Raw genomic sequence first — 19,637 nt, 5'->3', positions numbered from 1 at the left:
AGTACGCAACATTGGCCGAACTGCGTATGCGGTTGCAATTGCGATCCGTGCTGAATCAGGCCCTTTGTCGTCACCCCCCCTTTTTTTTTAAAGTACATTTACTCATGGGTACTGTATAAAAGAGAGGAGGATAAAGATGTCTATTGCGCAGATATATGGCACAAGCATTCACATTCGCATCACTCATTTGCATAAACCCATGTGAGCGATTTGATTGGCTGTGTTCTTAGGAATAATGGGTCTCATTCAGACGCGGTTGCAAGCGCCGATGGTCTCCACAGAGCATGCGCACGATGGAGCCGGCTCCGTCGTGCGCATGCACGAGACCCGGATAGCGACGGGCGCTCCGTCGCTAGGGGTCTCATAGCAGATGGAGCGAGCTGTCGATGTTGAGTGACAGCTCGTCCCGTTTGCTGGGCGTGCCGGGAGCGTGCCCGGCCAAACGGAGGCGTTCCAGTCAGAACGCTTGTAGTTTGGGGGCGGCCCCACTGACATCATTGATGATGTCAGTGGGGAACTTCCTGCTCAAACAGAGTAGGAAGCTCCCTGGGGCTTACGAGAGCCCAGACCCAACCTTAGGGTCTGGTCGTAAGCCCCGGTGGTCGCGATGGTGATGACCATCGCGACCATCACCCTGATCGCAAGCTAAGCTGTGGGCGGTAACCCACAGCTTAGCTTGCGACCTGGAGGCAGCACTTCAAAACAAGAAGTGCCCGCCCTCAGAGTGAGCGATCGCTTCTTGCTCTGAATGAGGGCCAATGTCTGATCCCTATTGTGTGCAGGGGGCTGACCACCATTACCAGGGGCTTTGCTGTATTTAATGATATAGCGATAAAAGCGATGTTGACCGTATGTAATTACAGTGTTGCCATGAATTGGCAGGAATGTAGGTGGCTTTTTCGGGATGATTTTGGATAAACAATTATCCTGTATTCCATTCCTTAGTTAATGCTTTTATTCATTCATGTGACAACTCAAAGTTTTAGATCAGTTATATTACCCCTGCAGGACAGGGTGACTCCTTAGCCAACAATGGCATTCAGACAATGTGTCCAATTCCGAAGTCCACTGAGTGACATATTCAGATATTCTGTAATCAATAACGGCAGCCCGTGGAATCTGAGCGACGTGAAGCAGTGTAGGGTTACAGGCTTCAGGTAAGTCCGGCATAATGTGATTCTTTTAGGTGTCCGCATTGATACAGACCAGTCAATTGTAACGCAATCATAGTGACACTCCAGCTCTAACCCCTTACTGACTATTGAGATGCCCACTAGTGCCGTCTCTAATCCGCTGCCTGTGTACAAAGACGCGCCATCGATAGCGCACCCGATCTTCTGAGCACCCTATGGTCGCTCAGTACGTCCGTCGAAAAGTAAGCCATCAGAGCCTTTGCCACTGATATGTTTGCGTTTGCCTCGTCAACCTCTGTAACCTCCAACAAACGCTCCCGAATGTCAATCACATCGTCTCCAAGTCCTCACTGCAACCGCCGATGATAATCTAAATTGGAGCATGAGCTAAAGGAGCGCTGGCGTCTGAAAAGGGGCATGGCCGTGAGAAGGCGCGCCCCCTTTTTATCACTCTTCGGGGCATGATCGGTACTTACGGACATGACAGACGGCCCCTCCTGGCTCAGTGAATATGTAAGCATGTTCCCGGCCTCCATTCACCGGCGGTGACCGCTGCACTGCTATTTTCCCCACCTGCGGGACACTGAGGCCCACGGGTGGGGACAGCACCCACAGACCATTTTAGAGGGGAGCTGCCAAGAGGGGCAGGGAACATTCTGCCCTTTAGAAACGGTCAGGGCGCATCGCTAAGGTATAGACTCCTCTGAAGGTTCCCTGTGGTATCTGGACCAGGACATTAGCAGCAGATCCTTTAAGTCCTGTAAGTTGCGAGGTGGGGCCTCCATGGCTCGGACTTGTTTTTCCAGCACAGCCCACAGATGCCCGATAAGGCTGAGATCTGGGGAATTTGGAGGCCAAACCATCAATTTGAACTCTTTGTCATGTTCCTCACACCATTCCTGAACAATGATTGCGGTATGGCAGAGGGTATTATCCTGCTGAAAGAGGCCACTGCCATCAGGGAATACCGCTGCCATGGAAGGGGGGGTACTTGACCTGCAACAATGTTTAGGTAGGTGGTACGTGTCACAGTAACATCCACATGAATGCCAGGACCCAAGGTTTCCCAGCAGCATCACACTACCTCCGCCTGCTTGCCTTCTGCCCATGGTGCAACGCAGTCCCATGACACCCTCAGTGGCGTCATGAGGAGGGTGCACCCAGGTGTCACCCACCAAAATGACGGATCCTCTGCAGTGACAGGAGCCGGGTGTAGCAGTGTGACATAGAAGAGCAGCTGACAGTGCTGATGGCCCAGTCCCCGGAGTGAAGTCATCGGGATCCCGGTTGTCCTACTTTGGATCACTTATGATTGGTACTAACTGTTGCCTACCAGGAACACCCCACAAGACCCTGCCGTTTTGGAGATGCTCTGTCCCAGTCGTCTAGCAATCAGTATATGGCCCTTGTCATAGTCCCTCAGATCCTTAAGCTGGCCACACACTAGACCAGTGGTTCTCAAACTCGGTCCTCAGGACCCCACACAGGTCACGTTTTGCAGGTTTTGCACCCAGCAGCTGCACAGGTGTAGTCATTACTCACTCACACATTTTAAAAGATTCGCAGGTGAAGCTAATTATTTCACTTGTGATTCTGTGAGGAGACCTGGAAAATATGTACTGTTTGGGGTCCTGAGGACCGAGTTTGAGAACCTGTGCACTAGACCAACTTTAATCCAACCATCCAACTAGTTGATTGGTTGGAATGAAAATCTGGTACGGTATGGGAGTAACTGATGATCAGAAATTTGCTCCTAAATGCCAGAAAACAGATGAAAATGGTCGGTCAGACAAGTTTGTTAAATGTTTGATCTAAACAATTTGTTCAAACAACAGTATTTGTCCATTTTCCGGCGTTTGGGGGCAAATTGCTGATTGTCATTTGCTTTCATACCTTACCAGATTTTTATTCCAACCAATCAACAAGTTGGATGGTTGGATGTAAGTTGGTCTAGTGTGTGGCCAGCTTTACGCCTGCCCATTACTCCTGCTTCCAACACATCAACTTCAACAACTGACTGCTCACTCGCTGCCTAATATATCCCATCCCCAGACAGGTGCCATTGTGAGATAATCAGTGTTATTCACTTCACCTGTCATTGGTTTTAATGTGATGGCTGATGGGTATATATACACAGGTCAAACAGAGCTGACTTTGTTTGCCTTGCCGAGTTTACGTCAAGTTTTTTTTTTCTTTTGTAAAGTTTAAGAACATATCATGAATATTCAACCTCTGAAACTATTTTGAGTATCTCTACTGAAGACCTCTCTCCAATTCTCCTCCCCTCTCTGGGATCAATCTCTCTGCAGTCTTTAATTTCAATCGCTCTCTCCCCTCACTTGAGATTTCCCGGCATTACCATGTCAACAGGACCTGACAACATAATAGAATGCAGCTAAAAACCTGTATCAACGCAAGTAAACATTTCGTTACTATCACACAGGTCTCTGAATTGGATTTATAATATAATAATAATAATAATAATAATAATAATAATAAAAAAATAAAAAAAAAATTATAATTTTAATTTTCCACCATTTTTTAATAGGAGCATATTGTAAATACCGATACGCCTTATACACCTGGGGGTATATTTGCTAAAGTGCGTTTTTTTAGAAGTGGAGATGTTGCCCATTGATTATCTTCTAGAAGGTGCTAGATAAATGTTAAGTAGAATCTGATTCGTTTCTATGAGCAACATCTCCACTTCTAAAAACCCACTTTAGTAAATATATCCCTTAGCCTCAATATGCCATGAGGTGCGACATGCCAGGCGTGAGTGAACCGCCAGGTCCTCGTGTGACTCGGCTTACGCTGAGTGCTTTTTTCGTGTCTTTTTTTGCATTTTAGTAGTAATCGGTTGCAACGAACTGCTTCACGAGACTACACTGATTAACTTGATAGGTGACACTTGTTTATCTGTGTGCATCGGAGTCTGTGTACGAAGCACAACGAAACTCGGCGTGAAAAAATGCTGTGGCAGGTGCGTGGTGGCCCTTTGTATACAGAATCAGACTCAGTCTTGCGAAGCGGCTTGTTGTATCCGATTGCGACTAAGAAACATTTTCAGGTAATAAAGACACACGGTGAAAGCCGAGTCGTCCGGGACCTGCTATGCCGAGAAGGGCTGTTTGGCGCGACTGCAGAAATAGCGTATGAGGACCCATCTGTAAGATGCCGTTCACATGCTTTTGGATAGAGTTATGGTGCATACACATGGAACAGTATATTGTTACGATATGAACGATAACGACATCGTTCAACGATATATCGCTCTGTGTGTATGCAATAAACGACCAGCGATGTGCGCTCCCGCTGGACGATAACGATATCGTCCATCGGGCATGCATGCAGGCCAATCTGGACGATATTGTGAATATTCCGTACGGGTTTGAACAGGCAAACCCCTATGGGTCGTTCATCGTTGGTGATATCTTTGGTGTGTGGATGAACAATATCGTTCATCCAGCAGACCAGGAATTTCAAGGGAGATCGTTCAGCGATATCGTTCGCTGAACAGATCGTCCCGTGTGTACCCAGCATAAGATAAAGTCCTTATCTGTCACACATAGGAACTTAAAAAAAAACAAATTGAACAGACCTACAAGCATACTAAACACAATACTGGTCATAAGCCTTTTTACTTGCACTATAAAAAGCACACTGCAAGCGCCAGTATATATTCCTAGCCTACAGCAGCCATGCTATTGGTGCACAATGTCACCGTATCTAAAGATAGTTACAAAACTAAAAACAATATACTGCAGGTTTCACGGAGTCCGTACCAGCCTATTAATCAAGTGTCAGATTAATATTTAAGTTTTCAGCCGAATCCAAAAACTTTCACACAAAATTCTGCCAAATACTGAAAACAAATATGTACCAGCATGGTTGGTGTAGTGGTTACCGTTACTGCCCCACAGCACTGAGGTTGTGAGTTTAATTCCCGACCAAGGGGGGAAAATTTACTAAGCGGCGGGTTTGAAAACCCTGCAGTTTACTGGCATCTCGTACCCTACAGATGGGGGCAATGCAATTGTTTTCACCTGCGGCTGTGATTAATGGGCGCCTGACGGAGCAATTCAACTGTTGCTCCGTTCGGGCGCGAATAGCCGCGGGCGGACACAATTCTGCCCCCAACCTCCTGAGGCGGCAAGTAGAAATGTGCAAAAAAGTCCTGGTTTGGGGCGCCCAAATTACTGTTTGGGCGCGCTAACGAAGGCTGTAGACGGGATTAGCCGTTTAGGAGGCTAAACCGGAGCAGCACGCTGGTGACTACGGACGGGTAAGTATGAAATGATATGGACCCAGGGGCCCGTTTGCAAAGCACACCTTGCACCCATTATAGATACACCCCTGCTTATAGGGACTGAGGCCCTGATTCAGAGCGCTCGCTCTGAATCAGGGCCGTCCCTCCTCCTTTTTGGAGAGGCCTCCTGGCCGCTCGCATAGCTGTGGGTGACCACCCACAGCTATAGCAAGCGGCCAAAATGATGGTCGCGATGGTCTTGGGCTTGCGACGAGACCCTTGCGGTAGGGTCTTGTTGCCGCAAGCCCCAGAGAGCTTTCGGCTCTATCAGAGCCAAAAGCACTCCCACTGACATCACTAGTGATGTCAGTGGGGTCGGCCCCAGACGGTAGACGTTCACATGGGAACGCCTCTGTCTGGGTAGCCACGCCCCCGGCACGCCCACCAAAGGGGGCGTGCTGTCAATCACCATCGACAGCACGCCCCCTTTGGTGCTAGACCCATAACGACAGCTTGGCTGTCGTTATTCGGGTCTCGCGCATGCGCACGACGGAGCCGCCTCCGTCGTGCGCATGCGCACTTGGGCAACATCGACACGCTTGCGAGCGCTCGCGAGCAGGTCTGAATCAGGCCCTGATTCTGAGTCACACCCTCCTTCGACCGCTTTAGCTTCTTTTGCTGCATTACCCCACGTGCGCGGTTTTAGATTTTGCATACACGCAGTAGTAACCGTCGCCATTGCATGTGACTCAGAATCAGGCAGATAACATTGATAATTAATTTCTTAATACATTAGGGCAAAAATTATACTTTCATTTTATTAAGAGACAAATATTATTTGTTTATAATAAAGGGCAATGTTAATGTTTAATTAATGTTTAATTTTTTTTCTTTTTATGATGGAGCAACAGTTATTATTTTATGGCTATATAAATGCTATTCACATCATAAAATAATAAATAATTCCCGTCATTAAAAACATTTTTAAACACCAATTAGCAATGAATTAATATTGCCACTTCTATATAATTAATAAATTATATTTCACCCATTTTCCCACTAACATAAAATAGTATTTCCATCACTAGAGGATTATCAATACTACAATGCTACCTCCTTTTTCAATACATACTAGCATTCCCCTTTCCTGTCAGCTCTGGTGCTTCTAGCACGCTCTGGTCTGTATTTCAGCAGTTTGTTGTGTGAGCTGAGGGCCTGTTTCAGACCCGGACGCTATTTGCGTCCGCTTGCTGGCTAAAAGGGGTCAGCTATTTAAATCATGTGCTCGCACTGCGTCGCGTAAAGCCGCCCACTAAGTAATAGCGAGCGGTCGCACTATGCGCTCGCACCTGTATAAAGACGCCCCTTTGCCACTCGCAACACACATCATCTCCGGCAGTTGTAGGATTAATCGGGAACATCGAGAGCCATCGGAGCTGCTCGCAGCGCTTGTGGTAGCCTTTTCCCACCACAACATTGCGAGCAGTTTAGGCTAAAATACAACCCAGTCACGTGTGTAATGACGCTACTTTGCTAATTATGCACACCCATTAAACGCCGTTCTGACGGTCGGGCACGCCTGCGTTCGCACATCCACACCCCCGTTTACAAGCACCTTCCCCTGTTACCACCCACAAACTGTGCTATCTGTTACTCAAAATAACGGCCCGACTGCGGGCTACGGACGAGCACTTTCCCATCACAATGACTGGTTCGCGCACGTGCATTGCGACTCATATGCATGCGCAGATTGCGAAAAATCGCTCAATTCGAGCGAGCGCAGCTTAGCGTCTGGGTCTGAATCAGGCCCTGAGTGTGTTAAGCCGCATACACACTAGACGATTCTTATGAACGATATGGACGATAACGATATCGTTCAACGATATATCGTTCAGTGAGTATGCAGTGAACGACCAACGATGCGCACTCCCGCGGGTCATTAACGGTGTCTTTTGTCCTCCGTACATGCAGGCCAATATGACGATATCGCCAAGAATTGCCTGTTCAGAGATGTGGCAGGATGACTTCACTGAAAGATTTCTTTAAAGATATCTGTCAGTGTGTGCACCCAATATCGTCTGTCCTGCACTACAGAAAGGTCAAGAGAAATCTTTCACCAATATCGTTCATACAGCCGATCGTCTAGTGTGTATGATCCTTATAAGCACCAGAGCAGAGAGCAACACCCCACGTAGGAAAAAGGAACTGCACAGGTTGTGACAGGTGCAGGGTGCTAGAATGAACACTGTGGGGCATGTTCAATTAGAAGCGAAAAGTCCCATACTTTTCTCAAGCCAGACTTTTCGCCGACATCGCTGGTTTTGCATGCGAAAAAGTATCGCGCGCGCCTGCTTATCCCCGTATTCAATTCCAAAGGACGCGAAAATGCGTCACTTTGAAACTCAAGCTGGTGAAAAGTGCTGTCAGATATGGGGAAATCAGCCTGACACCCCCCAAAAGATGCACTGACATGGGGGATCTCTATGGATATTCCCGAATAGCCCTGCTAGAGGTATTTGGGGTTCTTAAATGCTCTCATTTGGTTTTATTTTGCGTCTTTGCACAAGTGGTGAAGAATAGCATTTAGCAGGTTTTTTTCACAAAAATAACTAGTCCCAGCAAATTTGGGATACATGAAAATGGGGGCAAGCATGGTTAAAAATCGCTAAAGTGAGGTCTTAAAAAGCGTTAAAAACGCACCTTCAGCACCTGCAATCAAAAATACACCTCCCCCCATACTTGCAGACCCCCCAAAGTATAGTTCACTAGTTTTTAAATTTGTACTCCAACTTTGCACTTTTTCTCCCCCATTTTCAAAGTCATTTTTTGGGGTGTTCTTTAATTCTTTTTTGGATTTTTTTGATGCAGTTTACCTTTGGGGACCTGTCCTAAGAGTGCAGGGTGGTTTCCCCAAAACCGCAATTCTGCACTTTTTTCCGCCAGCTATTCCTAGGCGAAACTTTTCCACCAGGTACATTGCAATGTGTTTTCGCACCGGCGAAAAAACGCAACAATTGAAAACGGGGATAAGTTTCCGCTAGCGAAATGCCGTCACCGGCGAAACTCTTTCGCAAAAGAACAGCTTTTCCCCACTAATTGAATACGGCCCAATGTGTGTCCGTGTGATAGGGATTATAGATTTTAAGCTACACTGGGGCAGGAACTGATGTGAATAACTGAAATATTTTTGATAAAGCACGGCCTAATATAGGCCTAAATTACTGTTATCAATAAAATAAATAATTTTCAAACATCCTGCACACTTGTATTAGCATACTGTAGATGTGGGTTAGATGTAGGCTGATTTTCATTCGACCCAGGTATCACGTGGCTTTATATTAGAGTTGTTGCGGTTCAGTTCGGTTGAGTACTATATCCCGATGGTGGCCACCCTGACGGTCACAATACATGTATCCTGCCCAATTTTAAAGTGACAAAATGTGCCCTTCCCTTATAGCGGCGCCCCGCTTAAAGCAGCCCGTGCTTCCTCACGCGCAGTTTGCGATCACCGCTGAAAGAATAGATGCCGTGTGCACAGCATCTATTCCCAGTGAGGGGAGAGCTTGGGGGAAGCCCGTCACCTCCATAAGTGCTGGGCATGCTCCCAAGAGTGATAAATAGGTGACGTGTCACAAGGACACGTGCCCTCCCTGGTCGGCCACAACCCCTTTTCGGGAGCGCGCGCCCCCAAGGCACGCACAGGGAAACCCTACGCACACCTCAGCGCCCTGCACTGCCCCCCGGTCTGCCGGGAAACACTAAAAATTCTTACCCTAACCCATCCCTCCCACAGACTAACCCTAACCGTCCCCTCTCACAGCCTAACTCTAACCGTTCTCTACCGCAGCCTAACCCTAACCCTCCCTCTAGTACCTACCCCTAACCCTAATACTCACTGGCCATCGGGATTCCAGAGCCGGTATTGTGATGACCGTTAGGATTCCGGAGTCGGCACTGTGATAGTCACCGTCGGGATCCTGACTGTTTGGATTCATCTTACATAGACACAAGAGCCGGATAGCCAGTAAGATGATATTTTTCAAATCCGAATGTAACCGGACAGAACCGAACTGCTCAACTCTACTTTATATACAATAACAACCCCTTCTGAAGGTGCTCCCAGCCTGACCTGAGTTACAATACAAGAGGAGGACCAAAGCACTACTAGCCATGAATGGCGTTCTGAGCTATGGATGGGAGCTATGAATGCATTAATTATAATGGAATTAATTCAGCATCTGATTACACAGGCCAGAGATCCCGTCCAACCAAGTGTCGTACTTATCACATGCTTCCTACCTGGGAAGATATGAGTTCTCATTCCAGACTTGGCTGCTGCAAGGAAAGCTCTTGGCACCTTTTCCAGGTAACGCTGAAATAAAGTGATAAAAAGGGATTACTGGAAGAACCGGAGGGAATCAAAGCATCAGATGGCCAGGGTGCCACCACCGAAGACAGCAAGGGCACATCCCCTTACGATAAAGCTGTAACGGTGCATATTATTAGAAAAAGAAAGTTGTTAAGCAACAGTTACATTTTATTATACTGATCTTAAATATATGTCTTTGGTTCTAGGAAATGCTGGGAAGTGATTAATGAAGAGACGCAGGTGCGGATTATATTGTGCGTTGACTGTTCTAGCAGAGCCCAACAGATATTTTTTTTTTTTGGCTGCACTCCGTTGGGTACAAGACCTCATAAATATTGTCAAAATACAAGATAAAGACTTAGGAAAGATAAACGGTAATTTGGCGTGGACTTAGGACCGGGCATCGGGAACATCTGTTTCTTGTCCTCTTGCATAATATAAAAAAAAAATGTAAGTAATCTGAGAAATAATAAGAAGTAAATGAAAAGTCTGCCAGGAAGGTGGTGTTGAGAAATAGAGAAGTTGGGATAAGGAACTTTACATCATGTAAACATAGGACATGTGTGCTGTTCCAGCAGTCCGGTACTTCTGCAAGGAAACCGGGTGTTTCCTGATCCCCTCCGTCTCCTAAAGTGTGTCATCATCCCATAGTGCTGTAAACCACAGCCTGACAGCCTGTCAGCCTCCTCCTGTCGCCCCAATGGCGGCATCTGCAAGACTGGACCAAAAAAATAAAATCTGGTTTCAAAAGTAAATTAACATCAAACGTCTATAATTTATGCTTCAAAAAGGAATTCAGGCAAATTAGGGCCTGATTCAGAGCCGGTCGCTATTTGGGGTCGTTCGTTCAAAAAATAGGGGTGGCTATTCAAATGAACCGTTCGCTCTTTGCGGTCTGTTCACGCCTCTAGGTCTGAACGATCGAACAAAACTTGCGGTCGTTTTTTTGGGAAACTACGCCCCCTGGCCGCTCGCATCCTACGTCATGTCCGCTATTTATTAGATTAATCGAGTACATCGACCAGGGTATGAGCTGCTCGCTATTCTTGTGGTTGGTTTTTGCTACCACAATTTTGCGAGCAGTTCTGGCTATAAAATAACCAAGTGACGTGGTCAATGACGCTGCTGTTTTAATTATGCACACCCATAAAACGCCCGTTTTGACCTTTAAGCACGCCTGCGTTCTGATCTCCCCTCCCCGTTTTCAAGCACCTTCCCCCGTTACCACCCACATACGCCTCATTCTGTCACTCAACTTATCAGGCATTCGCTATTGTGCGAGCACATGAATTTCGACCGCACTGACTGGTTCGCGCATGCGTATAACGATCCGTACGCATGCGCAGTTGGGCAAACATCGCTCGGAGTGAACGAGCGGCTCTGAATCAGGCCCTTAGTTTCAGTCATCTTATATTAAAGTAACACCCTCCTTTGCTACCACAGGGTCCCGAGCGCAGGAACCCCGGAGTTTCCGGCTTTTCTCTCCCCTGATTCATCCCATTTATGGACCGCTCTCCGGGGATTGACAACTGGAGAACTGTGGGTCCTATTTATCATTGGTGGCAGTGGGGCCCCATAAACTTTAATTTCATCTTGCCGCATATCGCGTCAAATCGATAAGAGACCATCCTGACCAAGAGTGAAAAGCAAAGTGATATCTTAAGTTATCACTTTACTGCTGGGTCTGAACTTGGGAGGCGCATGTGCAGGTAATAGGCTGTCAAAGAGGGATTTAAAATAAAACAGACTTTGGGGCTTAAGCAATAGGGGGGATGCGGTTAAACAGCCGACGGAGGGGGATTCCGGTGGTCAGAATGCCAGCGCCGGAAACCAGACACCTGTCAGAATCCCGGCGCCAGCATCCCGACGGCTGGAATCACGAAGGTGAGTAGTGTGGTTGGGGGGAGGGTCAGGCACTAGGGGGAGGGTTAGGGACTAAGGGGGGTGGGTTAGGATTAGGGTGCGGGGAGGTTAGGTTTAGGCCCTAGGGCGGGAAGTTAGGCACCGGGGAGGGAGGGTTAGGGGTAGGAAGAGGGGATAGGATAACGACCAACAAAGTGTCGGTATTCTAACCCTTTCAGGATGCCGGCGTCGAGATTCTGACCATCGGGATCCTGAACGCCGGTATTCCGTAATAGGTTGCGAGCTGCAGTCGCTACCCGCATTTTTTAAGCGGCACTCTTTTAAAGGCAAACCCAAGCTGATTTTGCCTTTAAAATTCTTGTCTCACCCTATTTCATAAGCTCCTTTAACTAACAGCTGGATAAATGTCAGAATACAGCAGTCCGCATTGAGAACCATGAGGACTACGGTACTTAGCTGAAAGTAGAAGACGTCTCTGATCTCACCTGTGCCAAGCCTTTGGTGAATAGCCCTGGTGAACAAAAATGCCGTTCCGCATTATTTAATAAGTAGGCCCCAAAGTTTAAGTGCATAGAGCGTGCGACAGTGTAAAGAGAACACTGACGGTTTACTCTTATTCTTTCAATAAATGCCACTACCTGGTACCACTGCAGTTGTCATCCCTGTCGTCTTTTTATTGTGCCGCAAAACAACAGGAGCTGTGTTACCACTAATTATTTGTCTTTTGGAGTTGGCTCTATTATTGCTCAGAGCAAAGCTCCCAGGTGAGACTGGCTGCTGAGCGAGGTTCTTTTGGATGCAATCTTACAGGCTAGATGGAAAATAAAAAAGCTGGCTGTAAGGCAGCGGTTTTCAACCGGTGTGCCGCGGCACACTAGTGTGCCGTGGCCGGTTGTGAAGTGTGCCGCGGGGTTGTCAGAGCCACTGGGCACATTTTACTGTACTTCAGCATCCCGGGCCGCTGAGCTCCTCTGGGAGACTCAGGCGCGACCGGGTAGTGACCTGCAAAGATGCGGCGGCGTGACATCACAGGTCACACACGCCGCGTTGTCCACTGCCCTCCAGCCCGCTCTGCCAGCCAACGCCCTGCGCCAATCAGCCAGCCCGCGCTCTGTCCAGGCAGGCTCTGCAGCCTGCCTGGAAGCCCGTCCGCACGCGATCCTGCTGCAGTGTGAGTGACAAGGGGGGAAGAAATGTGGGTTTTGTGGGGACCAGACATTTTTTTCTTCTTCGTGGGTACCAGCCATAGTTTATTTTTTCGTGGGAACCAGTCATGTCATTTTTTTTAGTGAGAACCAGCCATATATTTGCCTATTTAGTGGGGAACAATGTGTTTTGTTTTTTGTTTCTGTGGGGCCAGCCATAGGTTTCTTTTTCTGTGGGGAGCAATTTTGTGGGGCGCAATGTGGTATGGTTGTTTTTTTTGTGGGGAGCAATGTGGGGTTTTTTTTCGGTTAGGCCAGCCAATGGGATTGTTTTATTCTTGTGGGGGCCAATGTAGTGTGTTTTTTATACTTGTGGGGGCCAATGTAGTGTGTTTTGTTCCTGTGGGAACTAATGTAGTGTGTTTTTTCATAGTCCGCGCACACCGCATCGCCGGATAGTGTGCCTTGGCAATTTTAAAATCTTGTGTAGTGTGCAGCGAGTTAAAAATGGTTGAAAATCACTGCTGTAAGGTCTTTCTCTGAAATATAACAGAGGAAAACAGGTAAACAGCAGAACGCCACCGTTTGCCATGAATACCCCTAAAAGTGTAAAATTATTATTTTCTTTCTATTTGCGCTTCGACCGAAGAGTTTGAATGAATTCCATCAAAACTCTGGAATGTACTGAACCACATTTGACGTTCGCTACTCTCCAATCCCCCAAAAAATGCAGAATTAAATAGTAATGGTCCTTTTCATAATCCGTAATACATGAAGCATTATATTTCACCTAAAACTACTCCAATCTATAAAACGCTGAGCTGACATAAGTAAAATGACATTAAGTACAAATAAACGCCTAACCTATTCGGACATCCAAAGAAAAATCCGGGATTCATTGACAATAATTGACTGGAATTCTGAAATAAAGGAGTCTATGTACTAAGCCTTAGAGAGAGATATAGTGGATGAAGATAACGCACCAACTAATCAGCTCCTGTCACTTACAGGCTGTGGTTGACAAATAACAGTTAGGAGCTGATTGGTTGGTACTTTATCTCTGTCCACTTTATCTCTCCCCAAGGTTTCGTACATAGACCCCAAAGTTTTGGGATCTCACACTCTACGAAAAGTAATCGGCTAAACGATATTATTAGGTCAGGCAGGAATCCTCAATAAAAAGATCAAATAAGCATTTCCGTGCGAAAATAAACCAGATGTGCGTTTGCTGCGCGATTTGCGGGTAATAAATGGCCGTCAAGAGTATTACTTGACCCTGTGACTGATGAGTGCTTAGTTCCTAGGTGGGTATCTTCTAGTGCTCCAGCTCCTGGCTGGCAGGGAAGGCCATGTTGGTATTTGTAGTGCCACAGGAGAATCACAGGTTGTTTAGAAGGCTGACACAAATATTACCCATTATTATACGATTTATATAAATAATCCTATTAATACCTGGACAGTCTGTTATGACTAAATCATCATGGCACAAAAATAACATACCTTGCAAACCATGTGTGAAATTATTACATGCATGCTGCAGCATATAAGGAACCACACACATTACAATATGTCTTGTAACATTACAAGTATTTTAAACTAATATTGCATATTAATACCATGAATCTTCTGCAGGTTATATATACCTAGTTTTAGCAGCAGCAAAAGTCCTTCTCCATAGATAACCAACTATGAGGAAAGAAATTACTTTTTTTACCAACTCTTCTCTTTCTTTTCATTAGCAGGAACTGATAGTGTGAAAAAGGCTGAACGGCTACTGACAGCTTCCAGCATCCTCCAAATGACATTTACTGTGGGCTACAACAAAATGGCTGCCGCCCAGTGATCCGTGTGCTGTGCAGTGAGTGTTTCAGGGTTTTTCACTACAGCAGCATCATTTACTGGGAAAACGATTTTCAGCACAATAGGTTTCATTATTTGCTGTGTAAATGTATACTAATTATTTGTATTACAGGATAGTGAATAATTGCTATATTCCTGGTTAGCACAACTATGCAACAGTCTCTTTGTGTATGTATGTTTTGTTTTTTTTAAACACACACAAAAAAAAAATAGCCTGTGCATAGTTGTATATATATTATTATTATTATTATTATTATCATCAGTTATTTATATAGCGCACACCTATTCCGCAGCACTTTACACCTACCCTCCAACATGACCCGTTCCACCAGGTACAAAATGCTCTGCTGGACTTCCAACCTAATTAATGATTGCAGCCACCTATGTTGAACTAGTTAATTGATGAGACAGGTGTTTCAACACAGGTGACTGCAATCATAAATTAGGTGGGAAATCCAGGAGCTGAGCATTTCGTACTGGGTGGAAGGGGTCATGTTGGAGGGTCTGATATACATTACTAGAAAAAACTCACATACATACATGTGAGTGTACATATATACTGTACATTTACTGTACACGTATACCATACTGTAATACATTCACACGTACATATACAGACATGTATATTGTATGCACAAAGCCTGGCATTGTGTCTGAAATATGTACACACTGTCCAATTATCTGGCCGATCAGCATGTGAATGCAGGAGCGCTACAGCGTTTGAAGCCAATAAACGGCTTCAAACGCTCCTGCAACGGCCAGATCCAAAGGACATTATAGCGTGTGTTGCACCCGCTATATCATGCCTGACCTCAACATGCCATCCCTTTGTACAGGGGATGTAGTTAGTATGCCAGTGGATGAGATGCTGGCCGTCGATATCCTGACGCCATACTATATCCCGATGCCGGAATCTCGACAGCCGCCACCCCAAACGAAGGTGCACTGAGGTGTCTTCTTAGCTATTAGCCGCGGGGGGAGGGTTGGGTTTAGGCATACCTCCCAACTGTCCCGCATTTAGCGGGTCAGTCCAGTTTTTCGCATGGGTACAGCATCTATTCACAGTACGGGTGAAACCCGGTGACAGCCCAGCGGAGATGCTGGGCACGCCCCATTACTGATGTAAACGGGGTTGTGTCATCAGACCACGCCCCCTTTACGATCAAGCCACGCCCTCGACTCCTTGCCTGCAAATGTTGGGAGGTATGGTTTAGGCACCACGGGGGGTTAGGGCTAGGCTTTGGGGGGGGGGGGTTAGGGTTAGTCACTAAGGGGGAACGGTTAGGTTTAGGCACTAAGGAGGGAGGTTTAGGTCTAGGCACGAGGTGGGGAGGGTTAGGGTGCAAGGAGGGAGGTTAGGGGGAGAAGTGGGGAGGATTAGTATACTTACCCAAACCCTGTTGGGATACTGAGCATCGGGATGCCGCTGTCGGCATTTTGAAAGTAGGCATCCCGACTGCCGGTATTTCATACCCAACCCAAAAGAAAGTGCTGACTGAGCAAGAAATTTACTCAGTGTGTACGGGTGCGTACTGATCTGATAATTGCTCCGTCGGATCGGATTATTTAAACTACAGATGTGCGGGTTCGGTTTTACTCGGATCTTTTCGCCACATTAGCGCAAGTTCAGATTCGTTTGGATTTATCTTATTGGCTCTCCGGCTCTCACGTGTTTTGAATAGCCAATAAGATAAATCCGAACTAATCTGAACTTGCGCTAATGTGTCAAAAAGAACCAAGTAAAACCGAACCCGCACATCTCTAATTTAAACAGCTGTAAACAGGGTCTTTTTATTCTCCTGCCAGGATTTAGCTCCCACTTGCCGTCCTTCTATTGTAGCAGACAACCATGGTCCCAACCTCACTCATCTGTATTAAATAAACGTATCCTGTCAGTAATTAAAAATTATCATATTTTATTATTTTTTTTATAAATATATTTATTATTATCATAATAGCTTATTTTATATAATTTTTACTAATGTTCACATTATTTTACATTAACACATAGGGATAAATACATAGAAAAGGGGACGTGCCAGTGGAAATCATATAACAGAGTGAAATAGGTCAGGGCATATCTAAATTGGGCATGTTACTAGGTAATATGATTTGTGATTTAATTTTTTTTTTTATTATTATTATTATTTATTTTTTTAAACAAAAAATTTAAAAATAGGTTTTCTCCTGGACCCCCGTTCTACCAAACTATTTTATTCTGCAGGCTGTGGTGTGTCATGGGCAGACCTCTTCACAGAGGGCCTGATTCAGACCTGGTCGCAAGCGCTGAGCGCTCGCAACCGGGTCGATGGTGGCCCACAGCGCATGCACATGACGGAGCCGGCTCCGTCGTGCGCATGCGTGAGACCCGGCTAGCGACGGTCAATCCGTCGCTCCGGGTCTCGCACCAAAGGAGGCGAGCTGTCGATGTTGAGTGACAGCTCACCCCCTTTGGTGGGCGGGCCGGGGGGGGTGGCTGCCCAAACGGAGGCGTTCCCATGCCTGCCATTTGGGGGCGGCCCCACTGACATCATGAGTGATGTCAGTGGAGAGATTCCGGCTCTGTTAGAGCCGAAATCTCTCTGGGGCTTGCGGCCACGAGACCCTACCACAAGGGTCACCCACAGCTATGCGAGCGGCCAGAAGGCCGCACACAAAAAAAAAAAAACACGCCCTGATTCAGAGCGAGCGCTCTTTCAGAGCGTCCGGCTCTGAATCAGGGCCAGAGAGCGAAGAGGTACTATTAAGGAAGCTGGATTTGGAGTCAACATGGGTTGTCTGTTTGAAGCACTCTTTCTCAGGCTGGCTTCTCTTTGGGGAGAGATGCACTAAGCCTTTGAGAGAGATAAAGTAGAGAGTGATGATAAAGTATCAACCAATTAGCTCCTAACTGTCAGTTTACATCCTGTGTTTAAAAAATGACAGTTAGGAGCTGATCGGTTGGTACTTTATCAATCTCCACTTTATCATTATCCAAGGCTTAGTGCATCTCCGAGGCTAGAGGATGCCGACCCAGGAGTGACCAAAGCCCAGAAGGTGATTTCAGTACTATCCCTCCGAGTGTATGGATTTCTGAGGGAATCCTGCTTTATATTTTTACTTAATACCCAGCGCATAGACCTGGCCACGGGTGTGCTCTGAATGCAGTACAGTGAAAGCATTGGATCATAGTTGTTTTATGCTGTTAGGCAAATATGTTCTCCTATGCACCTGTCTTCGCCAGCCAGAGGAAGGCTATAACATAAAGTGCAAAAATATGTCATTACAAACTTCCAGTGTGGTAACGTAGAAAGCACCCCTACATTTCTGCCATCGTGGTCCTGTGGCCTAAGTGGGCTTCCACAAATCCAGCCCTGTTTATATTTATAATCCTAACAGGAAATGCCAATTGGATCCACCTGTGGGTATATATGGATATATGGTTATTCAATCATGTTATAAATTCTGTTTTCGGGGCTCAGGTTCATAAACATAATGCTTTTATAAAGGTGTCGTATTGTAAAGCTTATCAAGGCCAGAGGCTGTTCATAAAAATTATTTTACTGACTCACAGTTGCCGGGAGATGTAATGTTGTCTTGTTACATACAATGGAGTGTTGGGCAACTATACAAAGGGAGCTCATATATTGGATGCATATAAGTCACATTTCTACACATCCCCAGCATTACCGATGGGCTTCTTCATGTTATATGTGGTAATGTTAACACTGGATATTTTATTTTATTATAAAAGATGGTCAAAAATGTGATGGATTTTGTTATTGACTGTCAGCAAAAGTATTACTACCAATCACGGCCTTTTCCCCTTTAATGATAATTAATACGTCTCTTGGTGCTGAAAATATGTCAGTGGTTAAAAAAAGCTTCTATTCAATAAAGTCCCCTTATGGTAATTTTGAAACTGAGGCCTCGAGAGCGAGACATTTGCCAGCGGGAGTTTGCAGGTGCAGAATATTTCTGACGATGAAAAGGGACGGTTGCCGATCTGCTTCACTGAATGATGACTGGCAATATGAAAGGGGTTTTCCGTCTTCCTGCAAATTGAATGTATCAGATTATACAATTGGCCTGGATGTCACTATAGCTGGACCATTTTTAAACATTGCTACAGTTATGTGTCACTTTGTATTACATATTTGTGTGTAGGTGTCCATAGGGATGTGATTTCTCATTTATATAAATATATTTTGTTTTGCAAAAAAATGTTTCGCTATAGATTTCAATGTTTGCGCCTCAGCGGTTGGCACAAGAAACATGGGTGCTTAAAGGGGGTTTGGACAAACCTTCCAGGTGTAGGAGACCCAGCACAACCTTCACATCTTCCCCTTTAGCATTAATTATGACCGGTTTCCAGCCACTGGCCTCACTCTGGGTACGGCGCACAGTTGCTTAGAGGAGGGAGAGAGGGGAGGCCGAGCTTCTGGGGATGTAGTTTAAATCCCGACGTGCGGGTTGCCGGCAGTCACAATGCCGGCCCCGGAATCCCAACACCTGTCAGCATCCTGGTGTCGGCATCCCGACCACCAACATCCCAACGGTAAGTCGTCGGGTTAGGGGTTAGGCACTAGGGGTGGAGGGTTAAGTTTAGGCTGTGTGGGGGAGGATAGGTGCAGACACTAGGGGGGAGGGTTAGTTTTAGGGTGCAGGGAGGGAGGGGTAGGGGTTAGGTTAGGATACCTACAGACAGGTGTTGGTATCCTAACCCGGTCGGAATGCCGGCTTCGGGATTCTGACCGCCGGCATCCTGTACCCAACCTGCTCCCCTGAGATTCTTCTTCCTCTGTCTTCCAAGCCCCAAGTCTATTCTCTAGAGAGGAGGGGGCCCGTGTGCAGTTTCCGTCACGAGCCCCCTCCTCTCCGTCCGGCGGCCGGCTGCATACTGAGCGTTGCGTGCTCAGCGCCGCACTTATAGACTCTGGGCACTAGAGTGCGCCCCAGAGTCTATAGCGCATGCGCAGGTCACCGGGAAAATAGCCACGGCGGCCAACTTCCCTGTACTGCGCCTGCGCAAACGATGG

General features: G+C 46.4%; 1 long non-coding RNA gene across 5 annotated transcripts in view; it reads right to left on the bottom strand.

Moving 5' to 3' along the window:
• The window catches only part of LOC148474988 (uncharacterized), a 269,290-nt gene extending 254,317 nt beyond the window's left edge, over positions 1–14,973 (bottom strand). For 4 of the 5 annotated variants that reach the window (XR_015872789.1, XR_015872791.1, XR_015872792.1 and 1 more), the window contains exons 1-2: positions 14,927–14,973; positions 9,682–9,754 (exon numbers count right to left, since the gene is read on the bottom strand). This is a non-coding gene — a long non-coding RNA (uncharacterized LOC148474988). Of the gene's footprint in view, positions 1–9,681; positions 9,755–14,402; positions 14,541–14,926 lie in introns of those variants that run through there. The other variant, XR_015872790.1, reaches the window with a different exon arrangement.
• Positions 14,974–19,637: the final 4,664 nt, after the last annotated feature.

Source organism: Taudactylus pleione, unplaced genomic scaffold (genome assembly GCF_031769625.1).
Source record: "Taudactylus pleione unplaced genomic scaffold, aTauple2 ptg000791l, whole genome shotgun sequence".
Taxonomy (NCBI): Eukaryota; Metazoa; Chordata; class Amphibia; order Anura; family Myobatrachidae; genus Taudactylus; species Taudactylus pleione.
This window is presented reverse-complemented; position numbering and strand designations above follow the sequence as displayed.